A 24,720-nucleotide genomic window follows, 5' to 3' on the forward strand; every position below is an offset into this window, starting at 1 on the left:
GAACTCCCCATCAGATACAAATCTTTGCAAGATGCTGCACACACAGATGCTGTACAGACACAAAAGATCTGTTCCTGCAAATTTCATTCATAGTCTATGAGATCTGCAGATCATCATACACACCTTTTTTAACTGACATTCATCTGCAGATCAGACAATTATCTGCAGATCTGAAAATCCATCCTGGGGGATCTGATCTGCAGATGAATGTCTGTTAAGCCGCATCTACACGAGTAGATGCGGACGCGATGCTGCTTATCAATCGAGCCGCTGATGCGGCTCGATTGATAAGATCCGACAGGACGGATCTCCGTACCGCCGATTCCCTGCTCGATCCCCGCGAGGGGACAATGGCAGGGAATCGTGCGGGAGATAAGCGGCGCCGGCGGGGACGAGCGGGGAATCGAATGCGGCGCACGCGCGGCGAGCAGGGCACGCGGAAGAGGCGATCCGGCGGCTAATCGAGCCGCCGGATCGCTACAATGTCCCTCCGTGTAGATGGGGCTTTAAAGAGGAACTCCAGTGAAAATAATTTAATATAAAAAGTTGCTTAATTTTTACAATAATTATGTATACATGATTTAGTCAGAGTTTGCTCATTGTAAAATCTTTCCTCTCCTAGATTCACATTCTGACATGTATTACATGGTGACATTGTTACTGTGGGCAGATTATGTAGCTGTTCTGACTTTAACAGACAGCTATAAACAGCCATTTCCTGTGTGTGTCATTGTTACATTGTGGCAGTTTGCCCAGAGTACCGTACGGTACCAGAGCCTCTTGTGGGAGGGGTTTCAGCACAAAATCAGTCATACAGCGCCCCCTGATGGTCTGTTTGTGAAAATCATTATATTTTTCATGTAAAAGTGGGTATCAGCTACTGATTGGGATAAAGTTCAATTCTTGGTCGGAGTTTCTCTTTAAACAAGGTGTGTATGAGGATCTGCAGATACCACAGACTATGAATGCATTTTGTAGGAACGGATCTTTTGCAGGAACAGATCTTTGGCAGAAACAGATCTTTTGCCGATACTGATCTGTTGCAGGTGTACAGCATCTTTGTGTGCAGCATCTTGCAAAGATTTCTATCTGATGGGGAGTTCAGCTCCACAGAATAGACTGTGTAGGTATGGCTCTCATACTACATGGAAGGGGGTAAGATTGGTCTGTGATCTTTCATTTTCCAAAGACTATGGTCTGATGTGTGTATGTGGCCTTAGAAATCAGGAAGGGGGCAAATAGTTTTTCACCTCTCTATATTCCATTATATATAATAGAAGCTTCTGGATCCTCAGTGCCACCGTAGTCGTGCCGGGACCTCTTACCATCGCAGTAAGCCGGAGCATCCACATGGTAGCAGCATGGCCACGATTGTGCTCGAAGAGGACCACAGCCTTGGGGGTCATGGTAAGCCTCTGGAGGATCCAGAGGCTTCCCTTTTCATAGGTAAGAATATCTTTTTAGCACCCACCTCAGGTCATTTTTGAGTCACACAGCCACAACAAGCATACAGCAAGTGACGTTAGACCAGAGAGGGGTAGTCGGATGTGGGCAGCACTGCCACCGTGGGACGGAGGAGGATAAGGGAAACTTCGTTAGGATCCAGAGGCTTTCCCCTCCTGAAATACCCCTCAGGGGACGTTTTTAGGTTTACAGCATCTCTCTAAGCGCAAATTGGAATCACAATTACAGTATGAATTTGGGTTTAGTTTTATCTTCCATAAACATCATTAAGTGTCAGCATTTGGGTGCGCTGCTTAGTTTCAAAGCTTTTAAACAGGCGCACATTTATATGAGCACACCTGTAGCTTTACTAATATCTATGACTTCTGTAGTTGTATAATCATTGAAGAAAAACACCAGCTTCCACATTGCTGTGTACACACCTAGCAACTAGTGTAGACAACTGAAGCAACAAAAAATAAAGATAAGTAGCTGATAGGACTAGTTCTTTATAAATGTGTCCATAAATGTATCGATTTTCAATTCCTGGCATATTTAAGGTGGTCATACATCAGGCGACTTAGCGGCCGAATTGGATGAAAATCAGTGCCGCCGAGTGCATGCTCATCCGACAATGCAGTGAAAATTGGTCGCATTGTCTATCGCACAAGCTGCAAGATGTTGGGCCAACTTGCTCGCAGGAACTGCGTGCACATTCACAACGATCGGTGAGCGAGCGCGACAACTCTGGCGCTGCCCCCCCCCCCCCCCGTGTAAGGTATACATTACCAGTCCGTGGCCTTTGCTTGACCCCTGTTGGTTTTCTAGTATGTCTGACGTCACACGCGCACCATTACTAGAAAAAAAACACGTGGGGTGCACATTTATGCAGAGGAGGAATCACAGAAGCAAGTGGGGGACAAGCGGAGGTCGCAGACAGGTAATGTATACTTCACACTGGGCACAGAGGGGACATTTTTCATGAAGGGACAGCGCTGAGGTGGCACACAAGGCTGATTCTGGATCAACTGAAGAAACGCTACTTCAATTACTTTTTAGCAATTCCTCCTATAATGTGATGTGTTTCAGGTTTAAAGGGATACTGTAGGGTGGTCGGGGGAAAATGAGTTGAAGTTACCCGGGGCTTCTAATGGTCCCCCGCAGACATCCTGTGCCCGCGCAGCCGCTCCCCAATGCTCCGGCCCCGCCTCCGGTTCACTTCTGGAATTTCAGACTTTAAAGTCTGAAATCCACTGTGCCTGCGTTGCCGTGTCCTCACTCCCGCTGATGTCACCAGGAGTGTACTGCGCAGACCCAGTATGGTCTGTGCCTGTGCCGTACACTCCTGGTGACATCAGAGGAATCGAGGACACGGAAACGCATGTGCAGTGGTTTTCAGACTTTAAAGTCTGAAATTCAAGAAGTGAACTGGAGGCGGGGCCGGAGCATCGGTGAGTGGCTGCGCGGGCACAGGATGTCTGCGGGGGACCATTAGAAGCCCCGGGTAACTTCAACTCATTTTTCTCCTACCACCCTACAGTATCCCTTTAAGTTTTTAATAAAGTGTCCTGGTTTGTTGGCACAATCAATCTGCTAAGAGCATAGTGATAAGAAATTTACATTTCTGTGGGGAATACTACATCAATCGTTGTCTAGGTTTACTGAGCAGAGGATGTGGTGCACATTACTCTAGTATACCAAAGTGATGTGTACTGTGACTATGGGGAGGAGGACAACGACGTGACATATGATGAAACAGCTTCCGGGAGGAGGGGAAAAGGGGATAAATACATCAGTTCAGTGCTGTCTAAAGATCTGGCATGTTGGATGTTTACACAATTTATCACGGCAGAAGTAGACAAGACCGAAAATTAATATTGTGCTTTTCTCCTGGCAGACAAAAGCACCAGCCACTAGGACATGCTCTATAGGAAGTAGCAGTGATATGCTATGTGCACACCATACAATTTTCTGGCAGATTTACCTGCCAGATCGATTATTTCCAACATGTCCGATCTGAATATCAATTTTCCAATCGTGTTTTTAAAATCATTTCAGATGCTTTTTTCGATCGTTTTTTTTTATAGAACCGAATTAAAAAAAAAAAAAAAAAAAACCAATCGAAATTCAGACCAGACATGTTGGATATAATTGATCTGGCAGGTAAATCTGCCAGAAAATTGTATGGTTTTTACCTAGCATTAACTAACCAGCAAGCTCATGGTGACCCAGAACTCATTGGGGTGTGTAAGGGACTACAATGGTCCTAAAAGCCTAGCATTAGGGAGTCTTGCCAAAGGTCTCGTACTGAATAGGTGCTGGCTTATTGAGCAGGAAGAGCAGAGATTCAAAATTTAGGTCCATTGTGTCAGAGGCAGAGCCCTTAACCACCCTGGAGTTCTGATTAAATCGCCAGGGTGGCTGCGGGAGGGTTTTTTTTAAATAAAAAAAAAAACTATTTCATGCAGCCAACTGAAAGTTGGCTGCATGAAAGCCCACTAGAGGGCGCTCCGGAGGCGATCTTCTGATCGCCTCCGGCGGCAAGAAATAACACGGAAGGCCGCAATGAGCGGCCCTCCGTGTTTCGCTTCCCTCGTCGCCATGGCGACGAGCGGAGTGACGTCATGGACGTCAGCCGACGTCCTGACGTCAGCCGCCTCCGATCCAGCCCTTAGCGCTGGCCGGAACTGTTTGTTCCGGCTACGCTGGGCTCGGGCGGCTGGGGGGACCCTCTTTCGCCGCTGCACGCGGCGGATCGCCGCGCTGCAGCGGCGATCAGGCAGCACACGCGGCTGGCAAAGTGCCGGCTGCGTGTGCTGCACTTTATTTGGTGAAAATCGGCCCAGCAGGGCCTGAGCGGCAGCCTCTGGCGGTGTTGGACGAGCTGAGCTCGTCCAGACCGCTCAGCAGGTTAAAGAGAACCCGAGGTGGGTTTGAAGAATATTATCTGCATACAGAGGCTATATCTGCCTATACAGCCCAGCCTCTGTTGCTATCCCAAACTCCCCTAAGGTCCCCCTGCACTCTGCAATCTCTCATAAATCACAGCCACGCTGCTGACAAACAGCTTGTCAGAGCTGGCTGTGTTTATCTCTATAGTGTCAGTCTGCTGCTCTCCCCGCCTCCTGCAGAACTCCAGTCCCCGCCTGCATCCCTTCCCTCCCTGCTGATTGGAGGGAAGGGACGGGGGCAGGGACCTGAGCTATGCAGGAGGCGGGGGGGGGGGGGGGGGGGGAAGCAGCTGAGACTGGCACTACAGATGTAAACACAGCCTCCCAGCACGGCTGTGATTTATGAGGGATTGCAGAGTGCAGGGGGACCTTAGTGGGGTTTGGGATAGCAACAGAGGCTGGGCTGTATAGGCAGATCAAGCCTCTGTATGCAGATAACATTCTTTAAACACACCTCGGGTTCTCTTTAACCAATACACTATACGTGTTCTCCCCACAAATATTTTCCAGCCGGGTGGCATGAAAAAGTAGCCGGGTGCAGCGAGATGAGAGAATGCAGGGCCGGTGCTTCTCTGCACAACTCTGCTTACAGCGGAGGAGGTGAGCCAATGACAGCCGGGTGCTCACCAAAAGCACCTGTCTAAAAGAGTCTGGGGAGAACACTGACTATACAGCCACTTCACACACTAGATTCTCTGCCAAGATGACCCCAAGCAACTGCCTCTGCTGAGTTTACTCTAGCATGTGTGTAAAAGGCTTTAGTCTCCCAAACAACCCCTACTTTGACCACCGCAGAAGCACGCGTCTGGTGATCAGCAACTCCAGCACCTTAAAGGGAAGGTCCGAGGAGCATAAAAATAAAAATCTACTTATCTGGGGCTTCCTCCAGCCCCTGGCAGCCGTCCTGTGCCCTTGCCGCAGCTCCGGTGGCTCCCGGTCCCCGCTGGTGCAGCTGCCGATCTTGCCAGGTCGGCATTTACTTGCACTCCAGCGTACGGCTCACTGAGTCGCACTGACGTCATCCACACCGTACTGCGCAGTCCAGTCTGGATGATGTCGGCGCGACTACGTGAGCCACATGGAGCGCATGTAGGCCTCTTTTACCGGAGGGGACCCCAGGCCACCGGCGGGGAATAGAGCTGCGGCAAGGGCACAGAACGGCAGCAAGGGGCTGGAGGAAGCCCAGTTAAGTGGATTTTTGTTTTTATTGTTATGCTTCCTGAACGTGTCCTTTAATGTGCGTACACACCTTTGACGGATGTGACATGATCCCCTTAGCTGACATTGCTGGGCCTGGATGCGTGCGTACGTACACACACACACACACACACACACACACACACACGTCATCTGTAAAGATGACGATGCGCCATGTTGCTATGCAGGGGTGGGATGGGAGCAGACACCGAGCAGCACCTGCATACCATCATGCAGCGGACGGAGGAGCGGTGCAAACAATTGGGTTGGCATTGCTGGGGTGAGTAGATCTGCTGGGTGGATCGCAGCTGCAATACATAAGCCTGATTATCGGCTGAGGCCGTTGCAATTGGTCACCTCAGCCGACTTAAGTCAGGCGCGCGTATGGACCTTTAGAGGCAAAGCTATTGCTTGCTCTAGCGTTGCGCTATTGCTGAGTAGATGGCTTAACCTATGAAGAAGAGACCAGGGCCCACGCGATTAACTTTTTCTCCCTTTTCCTAGGTTTTATTTTCCCACGTGGACAATAGAATGCCTTTGAAACCACCAGCAAGTAAGAAAATGCTCAAAATATAATTTTAAGAGTATGTTTTCACTTTTTTTTTGTGCTGAAAAGTTATTTTAAAATACGAAAAATTATCCCCAAGGAGAAAACTTAGGAGAAAAAGTGAATTGCATATGGGCCCATGTTCTCTAGTTGACAGTAAACGGTACAGTCTGGACTGAGTAGGGGCAGGTACCGTATATAAGCACCTTTTTACCTTTAAAAAACGGGAAAAAAATTATTGACTCGTGTATAAGCCGGGGATAGGAGATGGAGCAGCTACTGTTGGCTCTGGGACACGGGGTAAAATGCAATTTTGCATTATTCTGACTGCACTCCACACTGCCCATTTACACATTAGTAGCAGCACACAGGCAAAGTACAGGGGATGACATGCAGGACACAGCTACAAAGCACTGGGGACACAGCTGACCGGTCTCCAGTCAGCACAGGCAATCAGTCTTCAGTCAAGTGCAATCCACAGTCTGCCCGAGGGAGAGTGCTTCAGAAGACTGGGGACATAGCTGCAGGGCAATGCACATATATGGTCACCAAACACATGGTTTTCAAGAGGCAGAAAGTTAGGACACATACACACATCAGACCATAGTCTTCGGAAAATGAAAGATCACAGACCAATCTTACCACCCTTCCTGTAGTATAAGAGCCATACTCTACACAGTCTTTTCTATGGAGCTGAACTCCACAGCAGGAAAAAATCTTGGCAAGATGCTGCACACACAGATGCTGTACAGACACAAAAGATCAGTATCTGCAAAAGATCTGTTCCTGCCAAAAATCCATTCCTGCAAATTGCAATGATAGTCTATGAGATCTGCAGATCATCATACACACGATTTAACTGACATTCATCTGCAGATCTGAAAATCCATCCTGGTGGATCTGATCTGCAGATGAATGTCAGTTAAATCGTGTGTATGATGATCTGCAGATCTCATAGACTATCATTGCAATTTGCAGGAATGGATTTTTGGCAGGAACAGATCTTTTGCAGATACTGATCTTTTGTGTCTGTACAGCATCTGTGTGTGCAGCATCTTGCCAAGATTTTTTCCTGCTGTGGAGTTCAGCTCCATAGAAAAGACTGTGTAGAGTATGGCTCTTATACTACAGGAAGGGTGGTAAGATTGGTCTGTGATCTTTCATTTTCCAAAGACTATGGTCTGATGTCTGTATGTGGCCTTAGGGATTACTCTTGCAATGAAAGCTTATTATGACTTTACACTGTCAGATTTAGCTACTGGTAGCGAAACATGATTAGGTAGCCTTTTCTGACATATATGCTGCCATCCTGTCCCCCCAAGCGGAGTGTTATAGTTAAATCATGCACACTGTGCAGGCTGAGAGCGGCCAACCCGCCCCCCGAGTGGAGCGGCATGTGTGTAAAGTTGTTACTGAACACTCCCGACAGCAATATGTACTCAGGTGAGGCATCGCTGCATTGCTCTCACCTGTTGGCTGCTGCACGGACTTCCCCTGTATAGACTGCTCCGGTGGTGTTTACCTTCCTCCACAGCCCCCTCGCGCCAATCTTCCCGCTGTCCATTACCGGGTCTCTGTAAACTGCATGGCTCCAGCATCCTCCTCTGTCTGTCGCAGTATAGTGACGCCACTAGAGGGCATCATAACTGCAACAGAGAGAAGAGGATGTTAGAGCCACGCAGTTTACAGAGACCCGGTAATGGACAGCGGGAAGATTGGCGCGAGGGGGCTGAGGAGGAAGTTAAATACCACCGGAGCAACCTATACAGGGGAAGTTCGTGTAGCAGCCAACAGGTGAGAGCAATGCAGCGATGCCTCACCTGAGTACATGTTGCTGTCAGGACAATCCGGGTGCGTTCAGTAACAACTTTACACACATGCCGCTCCACTCGGGGGCGGGATGGTCGCTCTCAGCCCGCACAGCATGCCAGTGACAGTGGTGGTGCACTAGGGGAGTGTTCCCTTTGGAGATGACCCATGTATAAGCCAAGACCCCCACTTTTGGGCCCAAAAACTCGGCTTATACACGAGTATATACAGTAAGTAAACAGCAGCTAATTTGCATAGGCTTAATCTAATAAACATTCAAAATATACAATCCTTTGATATACCTGGACTAAATACAGCACTTGATGACAGCTATAAATGATTTATCAGTGTTAAAGTGAACGTGAACTTGCACAGCACGCAATGAAAAGGCTTTGTTCAACATACAGTTGCTTAAAGCAGACCTGAACTCAGAATGTCCTCTCTGCTCTACAACATACACAAAAGCATAATAACCTTTAAAGGGAACCAGAGACGAAGAACAAAAATAGGAAAAGATTTCATACGTACCTGGGGCTTCCTCCCGCCCCATAAGCCTGGATCGCTCCCACGACACCATCCTCCGCTGCCTCCATCGCTGGTACCGGGTCTCGTCACTTCCACCGGACGCGACCAGTCTTCCGCATGCACAGGGGCTCCCTCCGGCTCTGTACGCATGCGCCTGCGCAGTACGGAGGGAGCACACTGCGCTTGCGTCGACTGGCTGAAAAGACGGGACCCGGTACCGGCAGACAGAGGCAGCGAAGGACGGCGGCGTGGGAGCGATCCTGGCTGATGGAGCTGGAGGAAGCCCCAGGTATGTATAAAACTGGTAGGTAGTTCATCTCTGGGTCTCTAATCAAAAAACATTTGTTACAGCCGATACAAATCCTAAGATAAATCTGCTCTGTTTCTACTTTCTGATTCATGGAAGCAGATATATTGTTAACCTCCTGTACTTTGAAATGGCCTCATCTACCATCCCTGCCATAGGCAGTCATACAATACAGGGGAGAGATCAGATTACAATTTGTGATTAGACACAAGTACGGGGAATTAAACAGGTTAAAAACTAAATCCATACAGGGTGCATTCTGAATGTATTTCTTCAGTCCTGCGCAAGAGTTCAGGTCCACTTTAAGAAATGAACTGGACTGTTCTCCATGTGCTTGTTTAGACATATCAAGGGGTCATGAGTTCTCACAGCAGCTGTGGCTAGATTGCAGGAGAGCTCTGCCTAGTCAGCTCTCCATATAGTAAACACTTAGGGCTCTTTCACACTTGAGCGGGAATCGCACGATTCCCGCTCAGCGCAAAACGCTGGCGGTTTTTAAAAACAGCTAGCCCATGTAAGCCTAGGGCAGTGTTCTCACTGCCGTGTTTGCAGTGAACGTTAAACGCAAACACGTAACATTCAGCGTTTTGCTGGCTATTCGCGATCGTGATTAGCATGCAGTGTTCTCCCCAGGCTCTTTTAGCCGGGTGCTCCACCCAGCTAGTTTTGGTGAGCACCCGGCTGTCATTGGCTCACCTTCTCCTATGCTGTAAGCAGAGTTGCTCAGAAAAGCGCCAGCCCTGCATTCTCTCATCTCCTCTCACCCGGCTACTATATCATGCCACTCCGCTGGAAAAGAATTCTGGGGAGATCACTGGCATGCATTGCACCGCTAATCGTGTCTGCTCCCAAAACGCAGTGTCCAGTGATTTTTCTGCGTTAATCGAAGAAAAAAAAATCACTCCTGCAAAACGCTAGCGGTGATCGCTGGCGTTTTGCGGTTTTAGGTTTTACTCTGAAAGGCTTAACTCTTTCAGAGTACCTTCTGAAAAAGTGAAACAAAGTAAAACTTCAGGTTTTTTTTTTTAGGATTTCCATAAAATTGTAATTAACTTTTTTTTTCTCCCATAAAAGGTGAAATATGCTGTGGCTAATCTTTTAGAGCAGATAGGAAATAACATTTCCACATAAATAAAATTAAGTTTCATTTTAACAATAACCTTTAAAAACACAACCAAATAGTGCCTATGCCTAGTACCATATTAGAAGCATTAAAGTGTTGTACCGTGTTAGCCATGAGTACAAGCAAGAAGTTTTGAATCAGGATGATACCATTTATTGGCTAATTAGAGATGGATAAACAGTGAGCTTTCGACTTATAAAAAGCCTTAGTCGGACTGGTTCCTGACAAAAACTGAAAAACACAGCTTATATACACTGACATACAGAGGAGAAACATTCTTTAGCAAACAAATGTAATTAGATGCCTTAACTGTTACTGAGGAGGCTTTCCCAGGCATCCTATCTAAATTGATAAGACCAATAGAATCCTCAACATGACATAGGCACAGTGCACACCGAGCGGTTTTTGGAGCGATCCGCCGGCCGCATCCGCCTGGAAAAACGCTTGGCTAATTTATTGCAATGGGATGGTGCACACCGGCGGTTTGAGGTTTTTGCCAAGCCGCAAACGCGCCTCCTGCTGCGCGTTTGCAGTTTTCGGAAGCGTTTCGTCCTCAAAGTATAGGAAAAACGCAAACCGCTCTGAAAAACGCTACTTCAGAGCGGTTTGCCAGGCATTTTTGTTACAGAAGCTGTTCAGTAACAGCTTTTACTGTAACAATATGTGTAATCTGCTACACAAAAACGCACCCAAAACCGCTAGGTATGTTTAGAAAACCTCTCTAAACATACCTAGAATCGCTCTGAAATCAGCTCCCAAAACCGCTAGCGTATTGCGGATCTGCTAGCGGTTTTGGTGTGCACTGGGCCATAAAGCAGACTCTGGTGATGGGGAGAAATCGTAAATTCCGAATTCAAATGGTAACTGGCCTGGTTACATGCACCATTAATTCTAAGCTTAAGAGAATTGTGGCATTTAAAGCCAGCACCTGAAAGCAAATAAAATGAATAGTGACAGTGAATTCCATCTTACACAGCATATGGCACAAAACTGAATGAAAAGATAGAAAAATTAAAATTAAAAGAATTGTGGCATTTAAAACCCATCGTACCAGCACAAGAAGTTAGGTACGATGGGTTTTAAATGCCACAATTCTTTTAATTTTTTCTATCTTTTCATTCATTTTTGTGCCATATGCTGTGTAAGATGGAATTCACTGTCACTATTCATTTTATTTGCTTTCAGGTGCTGGCTTTAAATGCCACAATTCTCTTATGGCCCATACTCACGGGCAGCAAAAGTGGCCTGTCGCCAGCACACGTGAGCGTTCCTCCTCCCCCCGCCGGAAGCTCCGCATACCTCAATGGAGGTTGCTGTCGCTAGTCCGCGGACTAGCGACAGTTGCAGTGGAGGTGCGGCGGCGACTGTCGCCAGGCGATTGAAACTTTCAATCGCCTGGCGACATCAGCGAGGCCGACAGTTCGGGGTGCGCGCCCGTGCGACGGCCCATACTCACGGGAGACCTGTCGCCGCGACATGCGCGCGCCGCATGTTGCGGCGACAATTGTAGCCCGTGAGTATGGGCCATTAAGCTTAGAATTAATGGTGCATGTAACCAGGCCAGTTACCATTTGAATTCGGAATTTACAATGTCTCCCCATCACCAGAGTCTGCTTTATGTCATGTTGAGGATTCTATTGATCTTATCAATTTAGATAGGATGCCTGGGAAAGCCTCCTCAGTAACAGTTAAGGCATCTAATTACATTTATGTTTGCTAAAGAAGGTTTCTCCTGTGTATGTCAGTGTATATAAGCTGTGTTTTTTCAGTTTTGGTCAGGAACCAGTCCGACGAAGGCTTTTTATAAGTCGAAAGCTCACTGTTTATCCATCTCTAAATTAGCCAATAAATGGTATCATCCTGATTCAAAACTTCCTAGTACCATATAAAACCCTGCTTTCACATTAACCTTCCAAAGCTATTGGGCCAACAGTGTCTGTACTAACACTTAACCAGCGAACATGAAGTAGAAAACTGCATCATGTTGACTGTAGCAAATTGACTGCCCCCATCTAGAACTGATATGGTTATGTATGGTTTCTTGTGATAGTCACGTAAAATTAAAAAAAATAAAAAAATTCAATTCTATAAAGTGCAAGTGCCACCACCACTGGGACACACAGCTAAATGAGTAGCACCAGTCAGGTGGGATACTGGGATAAATCTACATAAAGTAAATATGGATGATTACTGAAGGGTGCATTCTCCATAAGTTGCCGAGACAAACAACTTTTAGTTGTATTTTGTTGTGGTTAAAAGCATAAAGCAATGCTTGTTACCACATACACCATACATACATTAGAGCCAAAGAACTCCATGCTTGCAGTACAGAGGAAAAAAAAAAAAAAAAAAAAAAAAAACACCACACACACACACACACACACACAAACCTACTAAGGAAAAGAAAAAAATCCCAAGCAACCTTCATTCTATGTACATTCTATTCAAACTGTAATTAAACTTCAGTTGTGAAAACACCAGAAGCTAGTATTTATAAACACTTATTTGCATAAACCCATATCAACACCAAAAAAAACAAAAACAAAACCCAAACAACCTTTACAGGAGGGAAAAAAAAAAATCTAGAGTCACTTGCAGAAGCTACAATTGTGTCACATGTTTACAACTGCAACACACTTGAGAGACAGCCAGACAATCTTGTTTACATGCTAAACTACCAAAGAAGGACACCCCTCATATTCTATATTGTTTGTCCCAATCTTTAGTGGAAAACAGCCTAGAATAACGTGTCCTTCTCTCTTTAATGTTTCTCAGAAGCTTAGATCACGTGGGCGGGCACACTGGCTTCCGCCCGTCACAAGGCTGCAATGTGACAGGCTGATCTGCAAGCTCAGACACAAAAAACCTAGTCAACAGGGGCCTCTGAAATCAGCTGCTATTTATATCTCCGATGTTGCCAACTCCTACACAGCAAGGATAAGTAACTACATTTACTGTACCACACTTTGCCAACAGAGGTCATCAGCATTTCAACTGTGGGATAGGATGAACGAATCAAAAGGAAAGAAATTCCTTTACCCCATTAAAAGATATGTACAAAATGTAGAAGAGATTTCTAGCAAAGGACCATCTACTTCTGAGAAACAGTTTGTTCCATCTGATAGCAGGGAGATTTCATCCAATGAAACAATTCACCTTATCTGTACCAATGTACTAAATAATGTAGCCTGGAAGAGAGGATACAAAAAAGTACCTTTGTTTCGCTGGGGGCTGACGTCACCCATCACAAACACAACATCCTTGACCTTAAACAGTCACCCCACAGACTTACAGAGCAAGTTAAAAAAAAAGAATGCTATGCCAACCATATTATAAACTGGATTAGTCCAGTGTGATAAAACTAACAAAAGGATATTTCCTATGCAGGGTTATACAAATGGTCTAAGGACAAACCAAAAACCACACTTGGATGTTGTATTATATAATACAGCATTAAAATATAAAACAATGTCTGCAGTCTAATATTTAAATTTGCACAGTACTAAGATAAAAGTACTGTATGCACTGATCACAGGCACCCTCTTAAGGTGGCCATACACTGGTCGATTTGCCTTCAGATTCGACCAACAGATAGATCCCTCTCTGATCGAATCTGATCAGAGAGGGATCGTATGGCCACCTTTACTGCAAACAGATTGTAAATCGATTTCAGCCTAAAACCGATCACAATCTGTGGAGCTGACACCCCCCCCCCCCCCGCATACATTACCTGTTCCGGCCGGCGCGAGTCCCCGCTGTCTTCTCTGCCCAGGGCTCCAGACCGTTTCTGCAGCTACTGAACCTTCTGTCCAGGGGAAGTTTAAACAGTAGAGGGCGCTCTACTGTTTAAACTTCCTGCCGGGACAGGAAGTTCTGTGTAGCTGCAGCCGGTCCGGAACCCAGCGCGAAAGACGACAGCGGTGACTCGCGCCGGCCGGAACAGGCAATGTATACCCGCTGTATTGCATCGGTCATTCAAACGCCGCTATCGACGCACTCCCGACCCGCCGGCGATCGAGAAAAATCTTCCGCACTGATGGATCGGCGGGATCGATTTCGGACAGAAATCGATTGTTCTGTCAGCGGTGTGCGCCGCGATTTCACAGCCGATTCCATCACTGATTGAATTGGCCGTATATCGGCCGGAAAATCGTTAGGTATATGGGCCCCTTTAAACCAAGCCTAATAATTTCAGGTTGCCTTTGTATTACATCACACTGCACAATGCAAAATTTGCTCAAGAACAGATGGCAAAGCCTCTCAACATTTAGTTTTTGGTGCTAGTCTAATTTAGGGGACCCACATAGGGAACAGTTATCTTATTCAGTGCCCTCTCACAGCACAAAGTGTTGTGATTGGTTAAATAGTATGAGTGAGAGTATTGGAAACCTAGCAGTTCAAGTGGGTTCTGTCCACCCAAACACATTAGCTGAATTTCCCTATGAGGTTTCCTGAAGTACACTAGTGCCTTTAGTTTTGTATTGTGTTGCGAGGGGACACAGTGCTCTCAGTATCCTCATATGGGACATTTCCCCCTCACTTCCTGCCTTGACAGGAAGTGGATATATATCAACAGGGATAAACTGCAATCAACTATAAAATGTGTTGTACAGTAAAGATCAAAAAGTCCTGTCAAGTAATAACTGATCATTATTTCCTGTTCATAGGACCACCGAGGCAACAATTAAAGGGAACCTTAAGTGAGGGATGCAGAGGCTGACATTTCATTACCAGTTGCCTGCCAGTTCTGTTGATCCACTGCTTCTATTGCTAAGTACACATGAACCAACCTACAACCTGATAATCATCTGACTTTAGTCTGTTGGATGACAATCAGGCATGTGTACGCATGCAAACAACTCGATGAGCAACAGATAACAGGTGGTTTCCACAATCCAACAGTCAGATCTATGGTCTGATATCACGCAGTTGGTGCGTGTACAAGTTGTTTGAAAAACTTGTACTTGTTTTGAATGTGTAGGCTGTCATTCCCCTTGTGTGCCCAGTATGAATAATACTTGAGTTGGTTGGTAATACCAATTGAGTTGGTTGTTTAGCCATCTAGGTGTGTGGACATACAGATTGTGTGTTTTGTCAGATTGTGTGCATGTTGGCACATGTACAAGCCTTAATACCTTCAGCCACAGACCCTGAACATGCATGCTGATCAGATTTTGACAAACAAGATTACCTAAATGATTATTTCAGGTGTGTGATTCAGACACTACTGATGCCAGAATGAGCAATATAGGACTGTCAGGCAACTGATATTTTTTAAAGGGAAATATGGCAGCCTCCATATCCTCAACTTAAGTGTCCTTTAAACCGATGAATGTCCCAGAGACCCCACCAACAGGGAAACATTTTAACCTAAAAGTGACTATGTAGTGCTAAATTCCAACATAAGCTGAAATCACAGGGATTTTGGGGCCTTGTTACTGCCTGTTAACTGTTGCAGCTCACCATTCAATTTATTCTGGAGAATTGATCAGCATCTGGCAAGTATACACATCATTCTACTAAGCAACTTCACCATGAAATGTGTCCTAATTCATACAACATGGAATTCTGGCTATAGAGTCACCTACAAAATCTAGCACTCTGTTATATAAACTAAAAATGCTTGTTTAAATAGGCCTTCAGACTGCAAAAGTAAAGAGACTGAAGAAAAACAGTCAAGTCTGTTCCTACATCACTTTAATCCAGCTGGGAGCCCACAAATATAAAACCTTATACATAAAGCAAGTTAAGGTGTCCACTGTCCTTATTAAATCCTATACATTTAACACATGGAACACAAATAGCTGCACTCTACCAAGCATTGTAAAAGCTCCCTGTCTCATTATAAACCCCACCACTACAAGCATGCTGAAGGTAAGAGCAGCTGGTCTGGACAGCCAACGGCACGCAGACACTGGTACGAGGTGTACACGACCCCAGGGATAGACTGAAGGTAGAAATGACAGCAGGGCCCAGGCAGGACACCTCCTGATTGTGGCAACAGCAGGATCTGGACACAAAGAGGAGGTGGAGTCTACAGCAGGAGACAAAGGAGGCAGAGCCAGCTCCACCATGGAGACAGACAGGCAAATAACAGGCACTGGGGGCAGGAAACCTTCCCTTCCCCCTCCCCACATACACCACAGGCCTCCAATAACTGAGGCCTGGGCAAAAGCACTGAGTCATTGCAAGACAGGAAGCCCGAGCTCCTCCATCTTATCACACAGAGGGGAATGGAGGACACGGAGCTGCGCTTTGTTCTGTCCCCTCCACACAACAAAGCGTCTCACATTGGCACTACATCACCTCTCTCCCCCTCACCACAGCAGGGGGCCCTCCTCCTCCTCTGGCCCAGCTGCGTCGCCATATAAGGCGCTCCCGTGTAACCTGCACCCGCCTCACGCAAAGAGCAGCTTACATTGTAGTGTTATCGCAGCCCCAGACGGAGAAATGTCCACCTCACTCGGCTCAGCGCTCCCCGCTCCTTCCCGCACCAATAACAATCCTCCCGGTCACACGGCGAAGTCCCTAGAGCAGCACAAGGAGCGGGGCCTCGTCTGTCTCCACAGCTCCGACCAGCAATAGCTGCGCTCCGCTCGCCCCCGACCGTCTCTCCCGTGTGTGAGTATGTGTGTGAGAGAGGAGTGCGTTGTGTCTATACGCCACCAGGGGGCGGTGCTGAGCTCTGCTGCTGCTGCTGACGGAGGAGAAACTCCCTCCCACGCCTACAGCCTGCCCAGCTGTCCTGGTCACATGCTGCGTCTGGGCCAATGAGCAGGTCAATGAGTCTACGCTGACTGTTGTATCCTGGGGCGTAGCGACTTCGCTAAGCACGTTTTTGTGTGGCCCAACATGGCCGCGTCATGGCTTAGTCATGGTGATGAGACCACTGGCTATCTGTGTCTCCTGTCTGTTTACCAGAGGAGGAAGCTGTCTGATATCGTCTGGTTTCAGCTGTAACTTCCTGCTCGTCCCTCCTACTGGAATATAATATCTAGTATGAGACTCAGTGCAAGGTCATAGAGTGGTGTAATCTACTGCCATATGCTGATCAGTCATTATTATTTGTGGGGAGTATTTTTTTTTAGAAAACAACGCTTCCTATATGTTGATATAAGTTTTTGATTTTGTAGTGTGATTATTATTAGACAAAGCGTTTTAAGTGATACTATTTTCTGGCTAACTTAAAGTGGAATATAACCCTGCATTTCAACTTTGCTCTAAAACATTATTTACAGCATATTGTATGCAACCAGCATTTTTTTTACTAGACCAGCATTGGAAGGGTTACATACAGAGCTTTAAAGTTTGGTGGAGAGAAATGCTGCCACAGCCGAAGTTTAGATACATTTAAGTAAACACAATGTAACAAGTGTGGAATGTGACACACACTCTGACTATGCAGGAGCTCCTGGAGACAGAGAGTGAGTCACATTCCTCACTTGTTACATTGTGTTTACTTAAATGTATCTATCTAAACTTCGGATGCCTCTGCATTTCTCTCCATGGAACTTTAAAGCTCTGTGTGTAACCCTTCCAATGCTGGTGTAGTAAAAAAAAAATGCTGGTTGCATATAATATGCTGTAAATAATGTTTTAGAGCAAAGTTGAAATGCAGGGTTATATTCCGCTTTAAAGATTATTAGAGTGAGGTTTTGGCTTGACTACAGTGGAGCAATTACTAATAATATATTAGTGCTATGGAACCTTGCTTGTGAAAAGCATTGGGAAGAACATTTCCAGATTGTGTATTCCCTGCTCGTATGGAAAAACATGCTCTGGTAGGCAAATTAAAACACTCTCGGGCTGAACACAGTGAATCCAGCGCAGGAGACTTGGGTGCACAGGGAGTAACTTCGGCGCCGTCAGAAGATGGAGTTGAAGTTACTTTTAAAACAATAATTCGGCTTCCAGCAATTTCTGGAAGCCAAATTATTTCATTCCCCACCATCCATGGCGGCCTGGAGGGGGAATAGTATTTAACACGGCTGGGACTGGTGCAGCAGCAGGATCAGCCATATACCGGCTGTATCCTGCTCCCAAATATCCCAAGCCGATTCCTCTCATACGCCTCTTTGGTTGGCCACTTTTTTCCACACAGTCCCCAAATCTTTACCCCAAATACCAGGCTGTCGCTAGCTTCTTTTGCCTCTTCCTTCCAGTTTTGAGTATTAGCATACTTATTTTTCTCAGATCCAAATTACAAACCTGTAATCTATTATTAGCCTGGAGCAGGCGTGTCAAACTCAATCACGTAAGGGGCTAAAATCTAAAACATACAGTCAGGTTGATAAATATTGGGACATCGACACAATTCTATCATTTTTGGCTCTATACACAACCACAATGGATTTGAAATGAAATTGATAAAACATTAAATTAATCTATAACAACTTAGTGAATTCAAAATTAGATTTTACTCATGAGTTAAATTATCAAACGTTCAATAAAGCTTAGTGAATTGAGGCCAGTGTGCTTTTAATTTGAGGGTATTTGCATCCAAATCAGCTGAAGGCCTGGAACCCACTATGAGCGCCTTTCTGAACGCTTTGTGATTTGAAAAGCTCTTGCTAATGTAATGCTATGGGTGTGAGCCCACTTGAGCAATGTGATTTTATAAAAATCCTCCATAGCATTGCATTAGCAAGAGCTTTTTAAAATCACTAGCGCATAGAAAGCGCTCCTAGTGGGTTTCTGGCCGAACGGTGTAGGAATTACAACAGTTTGCATTTGTGCCTCCCACTTGTTAAGGGCCTTGAAACTACTTACTTTAGTTACTTTGAGTGAAAGCAGTGCGTAACATTTCACACTAGCAAGATGCCAGCATAATAACACGGTATGGGGGCCAGCTTGGGACCAATTGGAAAAGACTGTAATATAAATTGTATGGCAGGTATTATAAACCTTAAACTCCGTCTACACGGAGCGATGTTCCTTATCAATCGAGCCGCTGATGCGGCTCGATTGATAAGATCCGTCAGGTCCAATTTTGCCTCCGCCGATTCCCTGCTCGTTCCCCACGAGGGGACAATGGCAGGGAATTGAGCGGAAGATAAGCAGCGCGGGGACGAGGGCGGATTGAATCCGACGCACGCGCGGACAAGCGGGCTCGTGGCGTGTACACGCGGAGATGCGGTAGAGGCAATCCCGCCGGATCGCCTCGTGTAGACGGGGCTTAAAAGGCATAGTACAAATGGAGAGCTGAGCAGATTGAGGGCTGGTGCACATCTAGAGCGTTTCTGAGCGTTTTTTAAAACGCTAGCGCTTTAAAAAGCGATTGGCTAATGTATTTGAAGAGATGCATCACACCAGAGCGATGTGATTTTTCTCCAAACGCGGGTCCTGCAGCATTTCTGAGGCAATTCAGCCTCAATGTTAAGTATAGGAAAGTGAAAAATCACTCTGAAAAGCGCTTGAACAGAGCCAATTTCCACGTTGTTTTTTTTTACAAATGCTGTTCTCTAGCCATCTTATGAAAACATTTAAATAAATCCCATAAAATATCAGTTTAATTCATCACATATAAGTAACATAGTACAAAATGATTTTTATAGGATTTAAAGGGGAAGTGTATCATCCTGTCCTCACCAGATGTAAAATTCAATCGCAATCACCTGACAAAAAGACCACAGTTTTTTTATCGAGATTAACAACACATGAACTGTATATATATATATATATATATATTAATCCAGTGATGTAAAATTCCATAGGCTATATCAGTACAAGATAAATTATTGAATGTTCATCATAACAGGGAACAAGCATGAGTAATACCCATCCAAGATCTTTGTAAGCTTAGCATAATGAACACCTGGAGAAATGTCTGCCAGAGGAAAAAAAAAACTTATGCAGACCCCAGGGGTAGACAGTAACAGATATCCTCATGCAAATATATGCAAATGCCATTTTATTTAGGCAAGAGTCTACCAGGGGTATACCCTTAATGCAGTCTTCCAACTGATATGTAAGGAATTTTAAAGAGGAACTCCAGTGAAAATAATGTTTATTTTTTACCATAATTATGTATAAATGATTTAGTCAGTGTTTGCTCATTGTAAAATCTTTCCTCTCCCCGATTTACATTCTGTCATTTATTACATGGTGACATTTTTACTGTGGGCAGGTTATGTAGCTGCTCCTAGCTGTTTTGGCTGTTAGAGTATAAACAGTGTAAACAGCTAATTCCTGTCTGTGAACATTGTTACATTGTGGCAGTTTGCCCAGAGTACCGCGGTACTCAGAGCTTCTTGTGGGAGGGGTTTCAGCACAAAATCAGTCATACAGCGCCCCCTGATGGTCTGTTTGTGAAAATCATTATATTTCTCATGTAAAAGGGGGTATCAGCTACTGATTGGGATAAAGTTCAATTCTAGGTTGGAGTTTCTCTTTAACAGCCATATGTGAAACCCTTGTAATAGACGGAGAAACATTTCAAAACCACAAGTATCCCTTGTATTGAACTCAAAGTGGCAGTGCAATCAATCCATTTATAGTAAAATCCCATATCGGCATAGTGCTAGGCATGGATTGCATTATTAAAGTCCCATCAATACTCATCTGGTCCAGGGCCAGTTTCCACAACGTTTCAAATTGACAATGGGATTCAGCAGTAAGAGACCAGCATCCTCAGGGCTGGGAAGTGTTCTCCTTCATGGCATGCGTCAGCTTTAGGCCTCGTTCACATCATTTAGCGCAGATGGCTGTGCGATTGGAACGCAACACGTCCGATCGCACGCCATCTGCGCTCCTATGCGCTGCGCTGCAGATCCCATTCATTACAATGAATGGGATCTGCGCTGCGATTCCCAAAAATGCGTGCAGCACGCGATAGCGCAATCGCGCTGCCACGCAGCGCATATGATGGGAACGGTAGAAGGGCTGTCTATGCCCTTCTACCGTTCTTGCGTGTCGCACACTATACGCGCTGCCAAAATGCGGACGGCAGCGCGTATAGTCTGAACGAGGCCTTAGCGGCACCAAGTGGCCAGGGCATGTCACGTGAGCTGTGCTCCCTGAGCCCCCCACCCCACCCCGTGCACTTTGCTTTATTGTGTATGTTGAGCATTACTCTTTCTTTGAGTTCATATATTAGTGCAATATTTCAATTGGAATGGACAGTTATTTTTTATTAAGATTAATGCTCCCCCCCCCTCCAACCTTTCAACCGTTCTTTCTCTCAGGTGATAGGGTTGAATTTTACATCTGGTGAATGCATGAGAATGTGCTTTCCCTTTTAATCCTATACTAATTATCTTGTAATTAATTACTTATTTGTGATGGATAAAATTACTATTTGGGATTTCTATAAACTTTTTGAGAAAACAATTATTATTACTTTTCATTTTCCCTTATATTGCTATTTTGAGTTAAAGACAAAACCAAAAAACAGACGCCTAAACCTTCACTGAGAATCCACTTTCACATTACAAGTGTGTGTTATAAGGGCGCTCATTGGCTGCGTCTGTTATATTGAAGACAAAATGGCTGCACTACTGCACTGAGAATAACATTGGGGGGTGGGGGGGGGGGGGGTTAGAGGATGAGAGATATTAACAGCACTGGTGCAGTTAAAATGATATTCACGTTGTTGATTAATCAGCAAAGGAGAATTTGCATTTTTTATGCTTCTGTTGTTTTGAGACCAAAGCAGAAACATGCATGGACTGGTGGGCTATGGACATTTCTCTGTGCCAGGACACTGCAGATATTAATGAATGCTTCAGTGCTCAAACTAAATTTAGCAGTAAAAGAAATTAAAAATAAATCTGAATAATTGCAGACTTGGGTTGACATGTAACAGCATTCCTCAGTTTCCTTTCATCTTTTTCATTCTAAACCTGTGTAAGCTTGTAGTTTGAAAATAAATAGGTCAATAGCGTTTTGGAAGTCATAGAAAACTGTTTCCTAGCGCCTGAAATACTATATTAGAGATCATAAGGAAAACATTTCAGAAGGAATTGGGAATTGTATCATGAATGATCACCAATAAAAGTATACATTTATCTTTATGATATCAAATCAAATTCAACAAATAAAGAAAAAATAAAACTGTTAGCTTCCCAAAATATAATCTATTGTTATCGTTATCCACACACTTAAGACCAGTTTTACCCTTGAAATGTGCGCTTATGGTATGATGCCCCGCCCTCGCCACATCGCCCCCCAATGCACAAAATGATTAACATATGACCCTGTGTGCTAACAGGGTCATATGCATAGCGCCCCCCCCCCCCCAATGCGCATGTGCCTCAGCCAGTGACATACTCCTTGATGAACTTACATTACTTTCATCCCGTTGCTTTTCTGCGGAGGTCGGCCAGTAATGTGCTATTGACTTTGTGGGGACGCAGCAGCGGATTGGGCCCTTCCAGCACAATTCAAGTTTCAGCGGCCCCATTACCTTGCATTGCGGTTGCGTTAACCTGTGGTTAAACGGTAACAATGCAGGTTTCCAATGCAAGTGTAAAAGCACCTATATGACAAAACATATAAAATGAACGCCCCCTCCCCAAGGTAGGTTTGTAAATAGAGTGAGCCATGTGGAAGGGCTGTGTGTGTGATTGGCATTTCTTATCTTTGGGAAGCTGTTCCCTAGCCCCATGTCTTTTTGAGCTCTGCCACCTTTGCTAGGGAGACCTACAGGTGCCACAATTTGAAGCGGTGTTGTCACGCAATCTTGTGCATGATGGGACATGTAGTACGTCTCCCTGCTGGGAGACGTATTCTCATCGATGGACTACATCTGCCAGTAGGAATTGCGGTGGCCAGGACAAGGGGTCTCCAAACTGCTGCATCTGCAGACCGCATAAAGACAGGGGGCTAGGAAGTTGGTAAGTAACCCCCCCCCCCCCCCCCCCCCAGGCTTTCTCTGTTTATTATTATTTTCTATGACGTCTATAATATTTCGTCATGTAGGTGCTCAGGTTCCTTTAAAGCACAGGTGTCAAGCACAAATTTGGGATTCCAGAGAGAAATGCACTATCTTTACGGGGATAGGAGGAGGGCCGGCAGGGCAATACAAACATGTAGGGTGAGGGCCCTTTCACACTGGGGCGGTGCGGTGTGTCAAATTGACGCACTGCTACTGCACTCCAATTAAAACCTATGGGGAAATTCACATTATCTGCGCTGTGGTGCGCAGTTAATCCTCAATCTGACACGCCTCCAAAACTATGTTACTGCGCATACTTGCGTCGCTCTGCTTCGGACCGAAAGTCATGTAAGTCTATGGCGACGCATGTAAGTGTAAGCACCCACCGCAGGTTTTATGCGTTGTGCATGGGCAGAAGCGTATTTTTTGCAATACATTTCCGTGCATGTGATTGCTTGGCCGGCAGGAGGTCAGCATCACTTCCTGCATGGTCAGATACCACACAGGGAATACAGCATAGTAACGCGGTATTCCCTGAAGGCCTATTTCTGGCGGTGTGGTCAGGCTGCTGCACCGCCAATATGCAGTGTGAAACCGGCCTAAGGAGTTGGGGTTGTTGAGCGCCAGTAACAGAGAGGAAAGAAGAAGTATTGTCTAGGGTTTAAGGATGAAATAATTGGTTACTTCATCATAGCAGCACGGTGGCGTAGTGGTTAGCACCCTTGCCTTGCAGCGCTGAGTCCCCGATTCGATTCCCAGCCAGGTCAACATCTGCAAGGAGTTTGTATGTTCTCCCCGTGTCTGTTTGAGTTTCCTCCGGGCACTCTGGTTTTCTTCCACATCCCCAAAAAACATACAGATAAGTTAATTGGCTTCCCCATAAATTAGCCCTAGCCTATGATACATGCACTACACGATACATGCATAGACATATGACTATGGTAGGGACTAGGTTGGGAGGTCCAAACTGTGCAATTCCACGGTAGCAGTGCCAGGTATTTTGTATCCTGGAGTTTGCCGGTGCCGAGCCTCGACCGGATTGCTCACACGGTCTCCTAGTAACGTGTATTGAGAAACAGAAGCACTACATGTTACGGAAAATCCTTCATCAGGTGCATAACGGTTATGCACCTGATGAAGGATTTTCCGTAACATGTAGTGCTTCTGTTTCTCAATACAAGCATATTTGCAGCCAGTGGTGTGCCGCCTCATGATTTATTTTGAACGTTACTAGGTTGGGAGGCCCTCTGAGGGACAGTTAGTGACAAGACAATATACTCTGTACTGCGCTGCGTAATATGTCCGTGCTATATAAATACTTAGTAGATAAAATGAATAAATAAATAGCTCTCTAGGGTACAAAAGAGTAGATAGCATCCTTATATCATACATTACCTTATGTTAGTACTGGCTGTACTTTTCAGGGTGGGAGATAACACTTCTTCAGTCAAACTAGGCTTCACCAATGGGAAGAAAGTTACTATATGGCTCAGCAAAGTCTTTTTTTGTTTGTTTTACTTTAGCAACCATTTCAGCTTAATTTTGCTCATGGGGAATTTGCTTCCTAAGGCCTCTTTTCCATGGACAGTTGAACTGTTTGCTCAGCAAGCAGTTACCAGGCAGGAGTGAGCAGTTACCAGACAACAGCAAGCAGTTGTGAGAGTTTGAGAGGCATTTCACTGCCTATCAACAGTTCGTGGAAAAGAAGCCTAACTCAACTGTATAAATAGATGCAGAACTGAAACCCTTGCACAGTATATCTGCATTGTGTAGTAGTACTCTGTTTTTCCTATGGGGTAATAGGTATGACCATAATTGTATGTTAAACTAGCATACCAGGAAACATTTAGACACCCTTGGCAAATCCAGTATTTCTGAGATGTAAATAGTTAAAGGTTATGGGCCCTATCCTATTCCTTAACACACCAGCAAGTTTTAAAATCT

General features: G+C 45.3%; 1 protein-coding gene across 2 annotated transcripts in view; it reads right to left on the minus strand.

Annotated features, from left to right (window-relative positions):
* Positions 1–24,361, minus strand: part of ZFAND5 (zinc finger AN1-type containing 5) — a 58,998-nt gene extending 34,637 nt beyond the window's left edge. Inside the window, exon 1 of one of the 2 annotated variants that reach the window (XM_068236421.1) lies at positions 24,172–24,361. The gene's annotated coding sequence lies outside the window, so the exon portion shown is untranslated. Of the gene's footprint in view, positions 1–16,320; positions 16,554–24,171 lie in introns of those variants that run through there. The other variant, XM_068236412.1, reaches the window with a different exon arrangement.
* Positions 24,362–24,720: the final 359 nt, after the last annotated feature.

The sequence above is a fragment of the Hyperolius riggenbachi genome, chromosome 1, assembly GCF_040937935.1.
Source record: "Hyperolius riggenbachi isolate aHypRig1 chromosome 1, aHypRig1.pri, whole genome shotgun sequence".
Lineage (NCBI taxonomy): Eukaryota > Metazoa > Chordata > Amphibia > Anura > Hyperoliidae > Hyperolius > Hyperolius riggenbachi.